We start from the raw sequence: 13,458 nt of genomic DNA, 5'->3' as shown, positions 1-13,458 counted from the left end.
TATTAACTTTGTCATCATTTACATAACAGAAACATTTTACATAATGTATTTTCTGATTGACTACTAAAGCACAGATGCTCTCATGTCACTTCTACATTCAAACACTGAATGGTTTCCATCATTATTAAGCTTTGTCCAAACTTATTTACATGACATCTAGGAATCTGGCTCCTTTATCTACTGGGAAAACTGTTCACTGTTCAGTACACAGCCATATTTGAATCACCAGCACCTGACTGACACCTTTGGCTCTGCCCTGGTGATTCCCAGAGGCCCCGCCCCTCCCTACCTGCAAGCTCATCTAAGCTATTTCCAGTGGCTTTTCTGTGCAATTGGCCTCTTGAGCCTTATGTTTAGGACTTCCCTAAAATCTCAGTGTGCCCTAAAGCAGCAGTGTGCCCCATAAGGCTTGATAAGTGGCCCCAGGCCTGGCACTAGTGGCAGCCTGCATTGGCTCATAACTTGGCCTCCCCTGGACAACGCAAAGGCTGGCACAAGTAGCAGCCAACTACAGTTTGCTGTGTAGCTCATACTGGGTGGCGCTGAGCAAGGCACTGGCAGAGGCTGACTTTGCACCTCCCAGGAGTCCCCAGAGACAGTGCACCTGGTGGTCAGCTTCAGCCATGCTGGATTACAACCCTACCACATCCACAAGTGACACACCCAAGGGCGCACTTAGGTGAATACCAAAGCACCACTGAAGTAAATCCTGTTCCATAGGGGTGTCTCCAGCACAGCAGCTCTTTGGCTATAGTTGCAGCTGGTCCTTCTGGCTTATTGGCCTGGGAGTCAATTCCTCCCAGTGACCCCAACAGCAACCAAGGCTCAACTACAACAGGACAGTGCACACAGCCCATACAGGGGAGCACCTAGAAGGCCCAGCTCAGGTGACTGGGGAGGCTGAGTCACTGGACCCTTCAGGACACCTATTACACAAAGCCACTCTACAAATTCCAGGAGACATAGCAGCTCTACCTAGAAACACATACATAGAAACAAACACCTGGAAGCAGCCAAAATGTGGAGGCAAAGAAACATGTCACAAAGGAAAGAACAGAAGAAATCTCTAGATGAGGAACTAAATGAAATAGATCCAAGCAAGCTAACAGAGAGTTCAGAATTTTGATTATAAGGACGTTTAAGCAAATGGTTAGGGAAATAACTGAGAAAATCGATAACATAATAAAGTATCAATTTGAAATGAAGGCTACATGAACTGAAATGAAGAATAACTTACAGGGAATCAACAGTAGAGTAGAGGACACTGAGAATCAAATCAGCAGTTTGCAACATGAGGAAAAAAAAACACCCAACCAGGAGAGCAAAAAGAAAAAAGAATCCAGAAATATGAAAATAGTATAAGGAGCCTCTGGGACAACTTCAAGAGGCCCAACATTCCTATTCTTGGGATGCCAGAAGGAGAAGAAAGAGAGCAAGAAATTGAAAACCTATTTGAAAAAATAATTACAGAAAACTTCCCCTATCTGGGGAAAGAAATAGACTTACAAGTCCAGGAAGCACAGAGGGTCCCAAACAAGAGGAACCCAAAGAGGCCCACACGAAGACACATCATAATTAAAGTGCCAAAGGTTAAAGACAATGAGAGAATCTTAAAATCAGCAAGAGAAAAACAATTAGTTAATTACAAGGGAACACCCACACGACTGTCAGCTGATTTCTCAACGGAAACTTTGCAGGCCAGAAGGGAGTGGCAAGAAATATTCATAAAGCAGTCCTTTTAGCATTTCTTGCAGTGCTGGTTCAGTGGTACTGAACTCCTTTAGCCCTTTTTTTTTTTTTTTTTTTTGTCTGGGAAGCTTTTTATTTCACCTTCAATTTTAAATGATAGCCTTGCTGGATAAAGCAATCTTGGTTGCATGTTCTTGCTTTTCATTACTTGCAGAACTTCATGCCACTCCCTTCTGGCCTGAAGAGTCTCTGTTGAGAAATCATCTGTCAGCCTTATCGGGGTTCCCTTGTAGGTCACTGCTTGTCTCTCTCTTGCAGCCCTTAATATTTTCCCTTTGTCCTTGACATTTGCCATTTTAATTATGATGTGTCTTGGAGTGGGTCTCTTTGAGTCCCTCTTGTTTGGAACCCTCTGTGTTTCCTGAACTTGTGTGGCTTTCTCCTTCTCCAGCCTAGGGAAGTTTTCTATAATTATTTCCTCCACCAAATTCTCTATCTGTTGCTTTCTTTCCTCCTCCTAAGGCACTCCTATAATGCAAATGTTGTTTTGCTTCATGTTGTCCCAAAGCTCCCTTAGACTGTCCTCATGCTTTTTAAGTGTTTTTGCTGCTCAGATTCTGTGATTTTTTCTACCTTGTCTTCTAAGTCACTTATTCTGTCCCCTGCTTCATTGAGCCTGCTTTTAATTCCTTCCAGTGCATTCTTAATATCAGATACAACATTCTTTATCTCTGTCTGAGTTTTGTTTATGGTATGTATCTCTTTTTTCATGTTTTCACTAAGGTCCTCGATCTTATCATCCAGAGTCTTCTTAAGTTCCTTGAACATCTTCATTATCCATACTCTGAACTCCATTTCTGATAGCTTGCTTAACTCCATCTCATCAAAGTCTTTTTCTGGCGATGTTTTCTTTTCTTTAATTTGGGGGTTGTTTCTTTGTCTCCCCATTTTGGTAGGTCTTAGTGTTTGTATCTATAAATTAGATATATTTGCTGTCCCCCAGTCTTGTGGGATGGGATTTTGTCTTGTGGGTCCAGTGAAGCCCAGAGGTGTGTTTTTCTTACACTTCTGAGCTCTTTGCTCTAGGCGTGTCCCTCTTGTGGGTGTCCCTTTTGTGGTTTCTTTATGTTCTCCTGCTGTGGTCAGGTCTAGATTGTTGTTAATAAGTCCTTGGGAGGACCCTCCTCTCAGTTTGGCTAACTGTGTCTCAACCCCAACCTCGTCGCGTAACCTGTTGTACGGGTACTGGCAAGGCAGGACAATACACAACTAAAATTCCAGGAAACAAGGGGTACTTTACAAAATGTTTTGACAGTCACAATGAAAACAACCCACATGAAAGCAGAACTGGGAGAGTAAAGGGAGAACACACACAAAAAAAAATGCTTAAAAAAAAAGAGAAAGAAAAATAATGTTTAGAGAGAGAGAGATGTATATTGTTGTTAATACTGGGGAAAATTTAGAAAATATAATAAACTAAAATGTAAAAAATAGAGAAACTACTGGGAGATAACAGAAGCAGAGAATAGATTCTGTAAGAAGGGCCAGCAAAAAATTAAGGGAAAGAAAGGAATAGGATAATAGTTGAAAATGAGAAAACAAAAATACAATATAGAGAATAAGAGAAATTAACAATCGGACAGGAAGACAGAAAGGAGGATAATGAAAGAATGAAAAAAAAGTAGAAAAAGAAAAAAGAAAAAGAAAAAAATAGTTATGCCAACTGTCTCTGGAAAAATAGAAAAATGGAATCACATTTATAGCAATAGTTGAATAACTTAACAACCCAGAATCCTCTAGCATGGTTTCCTTCTTTACCAGATGGTATAATTTTCACTCTGGAAGACCCATCCTTTGGTAATGCATGTTCCTACATCTTCACAGGGTTGGTTTCTTCACTCTTGGTCAGAGAAAAAGGCACATGAAATATGGTTCCTTATTGACTAGCCAAAATTTTATTTTATTGGGTTAACATATTTTATTATGGAGAATAGCCTGTGTAAACAATGAAGTCATCACCTTCTAGGGGAGATTAAGAAAGAATTTAAAGGTTTCAATTTGAAACTTAGATATAAAGTTTAAATATTTATCTAAAAAGGTAAAGATTATTGTTAGAAAGTATTAAGTTAAAATATCAAAAGTTATTTCAATAAGTATAATGATAAGTTTCCTGCTGCTAATTGTCAAGTAGGAAAATAATAAAGCTTAATATGAGATATTTAAGTTAGGCTTTTAAAAAAAATCTTGATAAATATGAATTATCTAAATTGACTAGGAAATACCATAGGCTTTTAAGAAACTGATAATTTCACAAGTTAACACTGCAAGTAGAGAAGAGTTGTGTTGTGAACATTTTCTTCTAAATTGTTTTAAAAAATGCTTTACCTAACGACAGAATAACAAATTGAATATTTAAGTCCATCTTAATCTTGTAATTACATAATTAGTGTACTTGGGTTAATATGTTAATTTGTTAGATGTAATATAAAATTATATACTATTGGTTGTGGCTCATTGACCTCATCAATCAGCGAATACAGAGGTAGGCAAAAGGAGGTTTACAGTTGTTCATATGGAAAAATGTATAATACAAGAATAACCAATAATACAAGAATAAACTCTGTATTTCACATATTCATAACTCTAAACCTACTTTTGTCCAGTCCTATATTTAGTGAAGGCCAGCCGTGAACCTGACATTTTTCTGGGAACTAGATACACAGTAGGGAACAAAGCAGGTAAAATATTTACTCTCATTGAGCTTATATTCATTTGGGGAAATAAAGACAATGAATAAAGAATGATTAGGTGGATAATGGATGGATGATGGATAGATAGATATTCAAATTACTATGACAAAACATGAATAAAGGTATAGGTTATAAATGGAAGTAGGAAATATCTGGGGAAGAATGTAATTCTTTTTACAGGGCAGCTAGAGAACACCTCCATGGTGAAGTGAAATTCATGAGGTGGAGACACTCAGGGTTGTGTACAGGGATTGTGTTCATGCTGAACGGATTGCAAATACCAAGCTCTCAAGACAGGAATGTGTCTGGTGTTTTCAAGAAACGGCATAGAAAGCAGTGTGACGTAGAGGAGCAGGGAGAGGAAGTGCAGTCAGAAGCATCAGGGCCCCTTGAAACTCAGTTACGTAGTGACAAATTCATATTCAAATCAAATACCTACAGGTTTTCCCATAGTATTTGCATAGACCCAAGACTATAAACATGTCCCCTTTATTCTGTACTGATTGGATAGATATTTTCTGTTTTTTTACAAATTTGCCTATTATGTTACAGTGAATTAAAATGTTTCAATGATTACTATGAGCTACTGGAAAGCAGGCACAGCACTCTATCCAGCATCGCCGTGCAGAGTCTAGGACAGTAATTTCATTAGAGGGCCAGTATGCGTATCTTCTCAATGAGTGAGTGAGTCATTCAAATCCCTTTACAGCCAGAGGTAGAATAGCAGGGTTAAGAGTAATTCACTTAAGAATAAGGGGCCTTTCCACATGAAAGGCAAACAGGCATTTTTTGAGATCGGTAGGGATTATTAGGGATGCCCTGATTCAGTCAGAAGACCAAACGGTGCTTCCATTTGGAGACAACAGCAACATGTATTCATGAGAAAAGGGAGAGGGACGATGGTATCAATAGAAGGCAGGCAATTCTCTCCGTGTAGGTAACATAACACAGTGATCTAATTCTAAAAATGTTTTTAATTTTCAGTCCAATCAGTAGTCATGGTAACTGCTTTCTTGTTACCTTTGTAAACAGTTCGTTGGGAACAAGGCCAAAGGTTATTTTGCCTTGTTTTAACATTCCAAAGATTTGAGACATTAGCTGCAAGGCAGTTCCCCTGGCACAGTAACCTCAGGCTCCATTTCAGAGTGACTTCCTTATATTATTTAGATGGAGCATAGACTGGGAGTTAGAGGGATCTTTAGAGTTATCTTTTTTTGGTTATCATGGGGATTACAGGTAACATCTTAAATCTATAACAATCTAGTTTTTATTAATACCAAATTAGCTTAAATAGCATACAAAACTCTACTCCAAAAAGTTATTTCCCTTCCCCTTGTGCTCAATAATAAATTCATAATTATTTTTATGCAATTGCCTTTTAAATCATGTAGGAAATAAAAAGTGGAGTTGCAAACCAGAAATTTAGTAACTATTGCAGTCTCCTTACCTATAAACTCATTATTTATTATTTATTTATTTATTTATTTATTTATTTATTTATTTATTTAAATATATCTTTATTGATTTCAGAGAGAGGAAAGGAAAAGGAGAGAGACAGAAATATCAGTGATGAGAGAGTCACTGATCGGCTGCCTCCTGCACGTCCCCAACTGGGGGTCGGGCCCGCAACGTGGGCATGTGCCCTGACCAGGAATCAAACTGCGAACCCCTGGATCCAAGGTCAACGCTCAACCGCTGAGCCATGCCCGGCCAGGCTAAACTCATTTAGATTGGGTTATTTTATTCCTCACATCTGGGAATAACTGATTATTAACAGCGACATTCAATAAAAAATGGAAAGGAAAATGTCAATTTTAAAATTAACAATTTGTTAATTATAATTGATGTTTAAATGAAAGCAATAAAAATGTTTTTCATGGTATTAAGTTAAATTTCTATAGAATTAAAAATTGTGAACAGAAATTTTTATGCGCGTTAGTTTATAGTTGAAATAAAACAAAATTTTATAATGGACACATAAACTAGTCCTAAAGTATTTGGTGAGGAAATACACTTACAACCCATCTGTATTAATTTCTTTTCAGAAACTTCAAAGTGAATTTCCTGTCTTCTGTCATGTAAGTAAGCGTTTTATGAAATAATTTTCATTAATTAAAAATCTAAATGAAGGTTTTAATCATGTTACCATTTCTAGACCAAACAACATTGTAGCTATTCATCTTTATTATAAATTTATTTTTATAATAAATCTTGTAATGAGTACAGAGTATCTGAAATAGATTTATTTTAAAGTTAAGCACTTTTAAATCACACTATAGGTAAAATGCTCTTTATTCATGGTTGAAGTAGCCTTTCTCTGAACTGGAATTAAATTTCTATTTATAATGCTGACAAATTAAAAAGAAATTTAGCATAGAACCTACATTTTAAAATATTATAACCAATTACAGTAATCAAATAAATTAGGGTTTTTTTCTAAAGGATTGTGCCTTAAAAATTGCAAGTACCATGGGATCCTTAATGAACACTCCAGGAACTGACTTTTATTCCTCATTGGAACAGAATCTTTCTTCTAATTAGACTGCTATATTAGAACTGTGGCTCCAAATGGATTAAAAATAGATGAATAGTCTACATCATTTCCCCTCTGAAGGTTCCCCTCTGAAGCTTTTCTCCAAATATTGTTTTAAATTATACCTGTCCAATTTCAAAGGGAAAAGAAAACACCTTGAGAATATTTTCATTTTTCTGACTCTCAAGTTCCTATAACTTTTCAGCCTGGTACTTAACTAAAGGTTGATAGAATAATTTGAGATAATTCTTGTCTATCATGTTTTAGACCCAAAGTTCCACATTTGGAAGATTTTTTTTCCAACTTCAAACCTTTGCATTTATGAAGTAAATGCATGTGTCTATAACTTCCTTTTTAGAGAAGCTGTTCAGCAAGGGATAACCAGCAATAATAAAATGAGCTTGAAAAATGTCTTACCAATAACAAAAGATATTGAATCAGTACATGAAACTCTAGATTACATGGATATCTTTTTTGAGGCTTGTGGAATTACACTCACAGTATGCTTTAAAGAAATCCTTGGAGTTTAGTTAACCAAATGAAGACTTGTGGTGTAATTACTAAAGATATAAAATGTAATACTATTAAGTTAGGTTGCATTTATTGAGTATTAAATATATGCTAGGTAATTTGGATGCTAACTCCCAATCAGACAGCTGAGAAAAATAAGCACAGAGTATAAATTCTCCAATTATACACAGCTTGCATGTAGGGATTTTGATATTTAAAATTGGCCAACAAAAAAGGAAAAAAAAGAAAAGGAACACACCACTCACTTGAGAGCCTATGCTCCAAGCTATCCTGCTTCCAATGACTAGAACACCAGGGCACAAAAACAAACAAACTGATAATAGTTAAACAGGAAAACATGCCAAAACAAGCCAGACATTTTACTCGTTATGTTCCCAAAATTTATTTTTAAAAATTTGACCAACAGAGCAGTTGGAAGATTAGCAAAATTAAAACGGTATAAAATATCAGCTAGATTCATCAGGTATTGACAGTTTTGCCGTGTTTGCTTTCTGCCATCCCCAAGCAGTGTTTTTCTCTGAATCATTTGAAAGTGATTGCAGACATTATGGACAAAATCCCAATATATTTCAGCGTGTATATTATAATGCTTGGGCATTCTCCTACCTGTATGGCAGTTTTGTAACCGCACCAAAGATCTTTAACTTTTATGTAACAATATAAAAATTTCTGAAACCTAAGAGGCAAAAGAGGTTACTGAGTTCTCCTTGATATACGTAGTAGTACTAGGTGGTAAATTTGGTAAATTTTCGATCAACTTGTCTATTTTATAAAAAGCAAGGTTTATAAAAGAACAGAGGCTAACTCATAGATTTTTGTCTGCACAAATGCCAATGACTCCTACCTGTTTAAAAAGATAATCCTGATGACTGCCATGTATTGCCTTAGTTTTGTATTTAACCAAGCAATATTATCTTAACATTTCTTTATTAATTTGCCTATAGAAACCTAGGTTGCCATATAATCTTGAATCTAACTTTAATATTTTACTGGTATATCATTAATTGATGATCTAGTTACAATTTTTGACATACATAGTTTATATTTGTGAGTTATGTTTTAACTTTTGCAAATTATACTTTAACAATAATCTGATCTAATATATAGTCCTTATTTAAATTTCCCCAAATGTTTCAACAGTATTCTTTATGGTTCTTTGCTTCTTTATTTGTTTGATCATTTTGATTCAGGAACTGATCAAGAATCCTGCATTGTAATAGTTTTACATGACTCTTTAGTCTCCTTCAGTGTGGAAGAATAGTCCATTTCACCCGGTCTGCCTCATCGTGGCATACTTGTTTTTTGTGATACTAATTTTTTTTCTTTTAGGAATGCAACCTAATTGTAATATAGAATGTTCCCCACCTGGATTTGCCTGAGTGTTTAGTCAGTATTAAGTGAAAGTTAAACAATTTTGTCAAGAATACTTCAGGTGATATTGTATGCTTTCTATTGTATCAGATTTACATAATGACAGTTTGCCTCTTTTTTTGAAGATTAATCATGAGGTTACAGTGATTTCTGTGGTATTTCTCCATTGTAAAGTTATATTTTATTGCACACACTTATCAACATGTGCGGTGTTACTTTTATATATATATGTCTTTATTGATTTCAGAGAGAGGAAGGGAGAGGGAGGGAGTTAGAAACCTCAAAGATGAGAGAGTCATTGATCGGCTGCCTCCTGCAGGCCCCTGACTGGGGATGGAGCCCGCAACCCGGGCATGTGCCCTGACCGGGAATTGAACCCTGATCGCCTGGATCATAGGTAAATGCTCAACCACTGAGCCACGCCGGCCGGGCTTGGGGTGTTACTTTGAGACTTTGTAAAAATTTCATTCCCCAATAACATTTTAGCCAATGATTTAGCATGTTGTCATGATTATTGCTTGGGCCAATTATTACACTGGTATTTTCAAAACCAAATCTTTCACTTTGACATGTCAGTGTTTATGGGAAATATAAATGGTTAAGAGAGCTCAGGACTGGAGTCAAGAGATTAATACATATGCATCTGCATAGCATCCAAGTTTCAAAGAATGGTGAACACTTGATTGTGAATTTATTTTTGAAAATATAGAACAAGTAAACAAATGTTACAGTGTACATACTTTTTAAGCTGGTATCAAATAACTTATTCAGGTTAACAATGCAGGGTTTATCATAAATACTATTATAGTGCTCAATAAAATATCAATTGATAGGGCTATTAGGAATTTATAATGAAGCAGCATGTATAACCTGGAGCCCAATTTTCCCCATGTGCTAAACTTGAAATAATAATACCTACTTCATAGGACTGTGTTGAGAATTAATTGAGATACTACATGGATTGTATTTTCTAGCATGTAACAATGATTTTTAATATTAGTTATTTTTACTGTATTACATTGTTCTACCCATCATGTGATTTAGTATGTTTATTTTTTAATTACTGTAATATGAAACAAAGGAATAGATGGAGTACAATATAGGCTGCTTTCAGATTTTCTCTCTACATATGCAGTTTCATTTGATGGGTATGCTTTTTACTGCATGTTCTGCTCCTTACCTTAAATCTCTTGTTTGTTGTTTTAAAATAGCCCACATAAAGTCCTTAAAGAATGTGACGTTCATTCTTGAAGAACTTCATTTAGAGGATGTGCAATAGCAACATTACTCTACACATTAGTCAATATATTCTGTGATGTCATAAATGCAGCACTTATAGACAATGAGTTCCTAAATGGAAGTCAGTAGTAGAAAGAAAGAAATATATAAAAGAGTAATAACTCCAGAAGCACATATGGAAAATTAATTATATAAAAACAATTAAAATATTTTATCTGTTTGTAGTAGGTTTTATTTTCTTCCAAGGGTAGAATAGTAATGTTTCTTAAATTCTGTATACTTGTCTTGAAAAAAAACACAAAATTGCTTAGTAATCAGAAATGGAAGTTTGCTTTATACACTGGAAATATACATGCCCTTTCATATGATTGCATAAGTGTGTGTGACTGTGAGTGCATATGTGTGTGTATGTGAGTGTGTGTATGTGTGCATGAGTGTGTGTGTGAGTGTGTATATGTGAGTGTGTGTATGTGAGTGTGTGTGTTGGGAGAAAGCTGTGCCACAGCCATATACAGGGTGCCGTTTTTAAATTTAGACAAGCATTCTAAACTTTCAGTCATTCCTGTCTGGAGTACTGTAGCTTGGGAAAGTGTCATTGCATGAAGTATCTCAACCATAGTGTTTGCTTCTGTTTATATTTTGAGGTAAAGTGGAAGTAGTCATGGAAACTGTTTAGGAACTTTAAACATTCCTCCTAGACAAATAAAAAGGCTTGCTTTTAAAATAACCCATCCAGTCTAATCTTTACACCACTCAGAGTGCAACTACAAAGATGGTTCATCAGGAGAGTTTAAAGGGAATGTGGTGATGGGTTTTTTTAGTGATGTAGCTGGTTTTATTTGCCTCTTACTTTGAACCATTTCTATATCAAAGTAATGCCTAGGAATGAAAGAGCTTTGGGGGGATTTCTGACTGGCAGGTACCATTACTAATAAATTGCCTCAGAATGTAAAAATGTGACCCCTCAGGTGGTTCAACCACATTGTTTGCAAACTGTGACTAAGTATCGAATTCCAGCGTCTCTGCTCAGCCCTCACCATGGAGCGATGCAGTTTCCCTTTAGTGCCCTGGCACTGACTGTGTAGGCCACGATGAGAGATGCAGCAGGGGCGAAGGAAGAGGAATGTGCTGTGCAATTGGCTGCAGCCATCTGACCCTGCTTGATCTTCACTCCTTAAAAGCCTGTGACCCCCTGGAGCCCCTCGCATGATCCGTGCATGTGGCTGGCCTGCCTCCCTAGCAGCCTTTTCATCAGTAGGCTTTTCAAGCCATTACTCTGCTTTGTAGCCTTATCAAGGCATTCATTTTGCACTATCATAAATACCATCTAGGAGTTCAAAGTTTGCCCAGCATAGTGAGAAAAGCCACAATGGGTTTCTTAGGAAATAAGGCAAGGAATGTTGTAGAACTCTACAGAAATCATGTATTTTAAAATAAGTGCACATTTGAACTAGGGAAGAGCCACAAGAGAATGGGATAATGGGGAAAATAATACAAAGTGTCTATTTTATAGAATGGACTGTATTACCAGCATTCAGTTTCACAAGTTTTATTTAATCCATCAAGGTCCAGTTTACAGGTGGTCCATGACCTCTTGTTGAAAGAAAGAAGAAAGAAAATAAACCTGAATTTAAAATACAATCTCTCTTAATCCAGCTGTTTCAGGTTGATATGAGAAAAAAATAACAGCAGAAAAATCTTCAACGTATACAAGGGAAAAGGAATGATTTTCCAATGGAATTTTTACATATCTTTAAAACTTTTTTAAGTTTAATAAATTTGAGCCCATCTACTTTACCCCTGTTGTTTTGTTATAACAGTCGAATCCAAGAATATATCATCATACCTAAATGTCAATATTTTAAGAAATGGATAGTCATTAAAAGTCTATTCTTTTCAAATGCGCTTAATAGAAAAGACTGATTTGGCTGATAATTTAGAAGCATCATAATGTAAGAAACAGGACAAGGAGTCGATGATGTCTAGTAATTTGAAAGCAAGGGAGAACTAGAATTCTAGTTTCCCTCCAAGATAAATTATTCCTGACAAAATGTCTTATTACATTCCCTTCAAGTTTATGCTCCAATGGCCATGCTTTCCACTTTGCCCCTTAAATATGTTTAGTTGTTAAAATGGAAATTCATAATCACAACCATCTTACAACATTATGAAAACAATCCCAAGGAGGCGGCTACCATTTTTTCTCTTATTCCAGAGATCAGGTATCCCATAAGGAAGAAGCCTGTCTTTCCAGCACTGGTGATGTTTCTGAGATATGGTTAACTTTGCTCCCAGACACCCACACACAGACACACAAAAGCACACACTTGCAAACATTTTTGAATATCCCAACTTACTGCAAGTTCTTATTCTTCTATCTTTAATGTTATGACCTGTGGGCAATGAAAAGTCACACCTCTCAAGAACAGCTGGGAGAAGTTCTATCTCATAGTTGCCACTGTGTCAACATTAAAGCCAGTCTTAGGGGTGCAGATATCCTGGGAAAATCATCAAGTGGGTTTTAAAAGTACAAGTATGGAGAAACACAAATACTTTTGAAAGCTTTAAAGACACGGGGTTAAATGCTCCCCCAAGCAATTTGCCATTTCCGTGTTAATTCAGTTTGTAGAAACATATAATTAGAATCTCTAATACCTGCATTTTCCTTTTCTTTATGAGAAAAACATGTGGTAGTGCACTGAGTAATGGATACACTGGGAAAGGAACCCTTTGTGGGGTGGCTTAATGTCTCCTGCTGAAAGGCCACAACTACTACATTTCTAACAGAAAACAAAGCAAAATAACACTTTATTCCTTTATTGGAAACGAGCACCTTTCCTTAAAACTAAAATAGACGCTTTCATGTAGCATTAGCAATTTTCTTCTTTACAGGTGTTGAACAAAATAGCCTGGGGAGTGTGCAATCTGGGCTGGGAATTAAATCCAGGTTGCTTGCTTAATAATATAATACATAACCATATAGGCACAGGTTGACATTAAAAGAATGCCTTTTATCTTGAAAATTATAAAAGAAAATATCCTCTGATGAATAACCACAATCACTACTTGTAAAAAAATATATTTTGTATATAGTTATATATGTATTATATGCATGTATATTAGTGTATAAAAATATAATAATTTATGTAAATTTGTGTCTTCCTTCAAGTAACACAAGAAGATAATATTAATTTACTAATTCTTGTACAAGACAAAAGATATGTTTAACATTTTTACAGTATTCATTTATTGGGTTTCCTCAGTGGAAAAAAATTATCTTTAAAATCAATTATTATATAACTAGTGCTACTCCATCATGTAACTGATCTGTATTAGTCATTCTTT

At 35.9% G+C, this 13,458-nt stretch overlaps 1 protein-coding gene across 8 annotated transcripts in view; it reads left to right on the top strand.

Moving 5' to 3' along the window:
* Positions 1-13,458, top strand: part of SEMA3A (semaphorin 3A) — a 437,330-nt gene that overhangs the window by 48,190 nt on the left and 375,682 nt on the right. For all 8 annotated transcript variants that reach the window (XM_016219560.2, XM_016219559.2, XM_087821124.1 and 5 more), the window contains exon 4: positions 6,485-6,517. The gene's annotated coding sequence lies outside the window, so the exon portion shown is untranslated. The remainder of the gene's footprint in view (positions 1-6,484; positions 6,518-13,458) is intronic.

This window comes from Miniopterus natalensis, chromosome 10 (genome assembly GCF_054644295.1).
Source record: "Miniopterus natalensis isolate mMinNat1 chromosome 10, mMinNat1.hap1, whole genome shotgun sequence".
Classification (NCBI taxonomy): Eukaryota; Metazoa; Chordata; class Mammalia; order Chiroptera; family Miniopteridae; genus Miniopterus; species Miniopterus natalensis.
The sequence above is the reverse complement of the archived record's forward strand: the minus strand, read 5'-3'. Positions and strand labels throughout refer to the sequence as shown.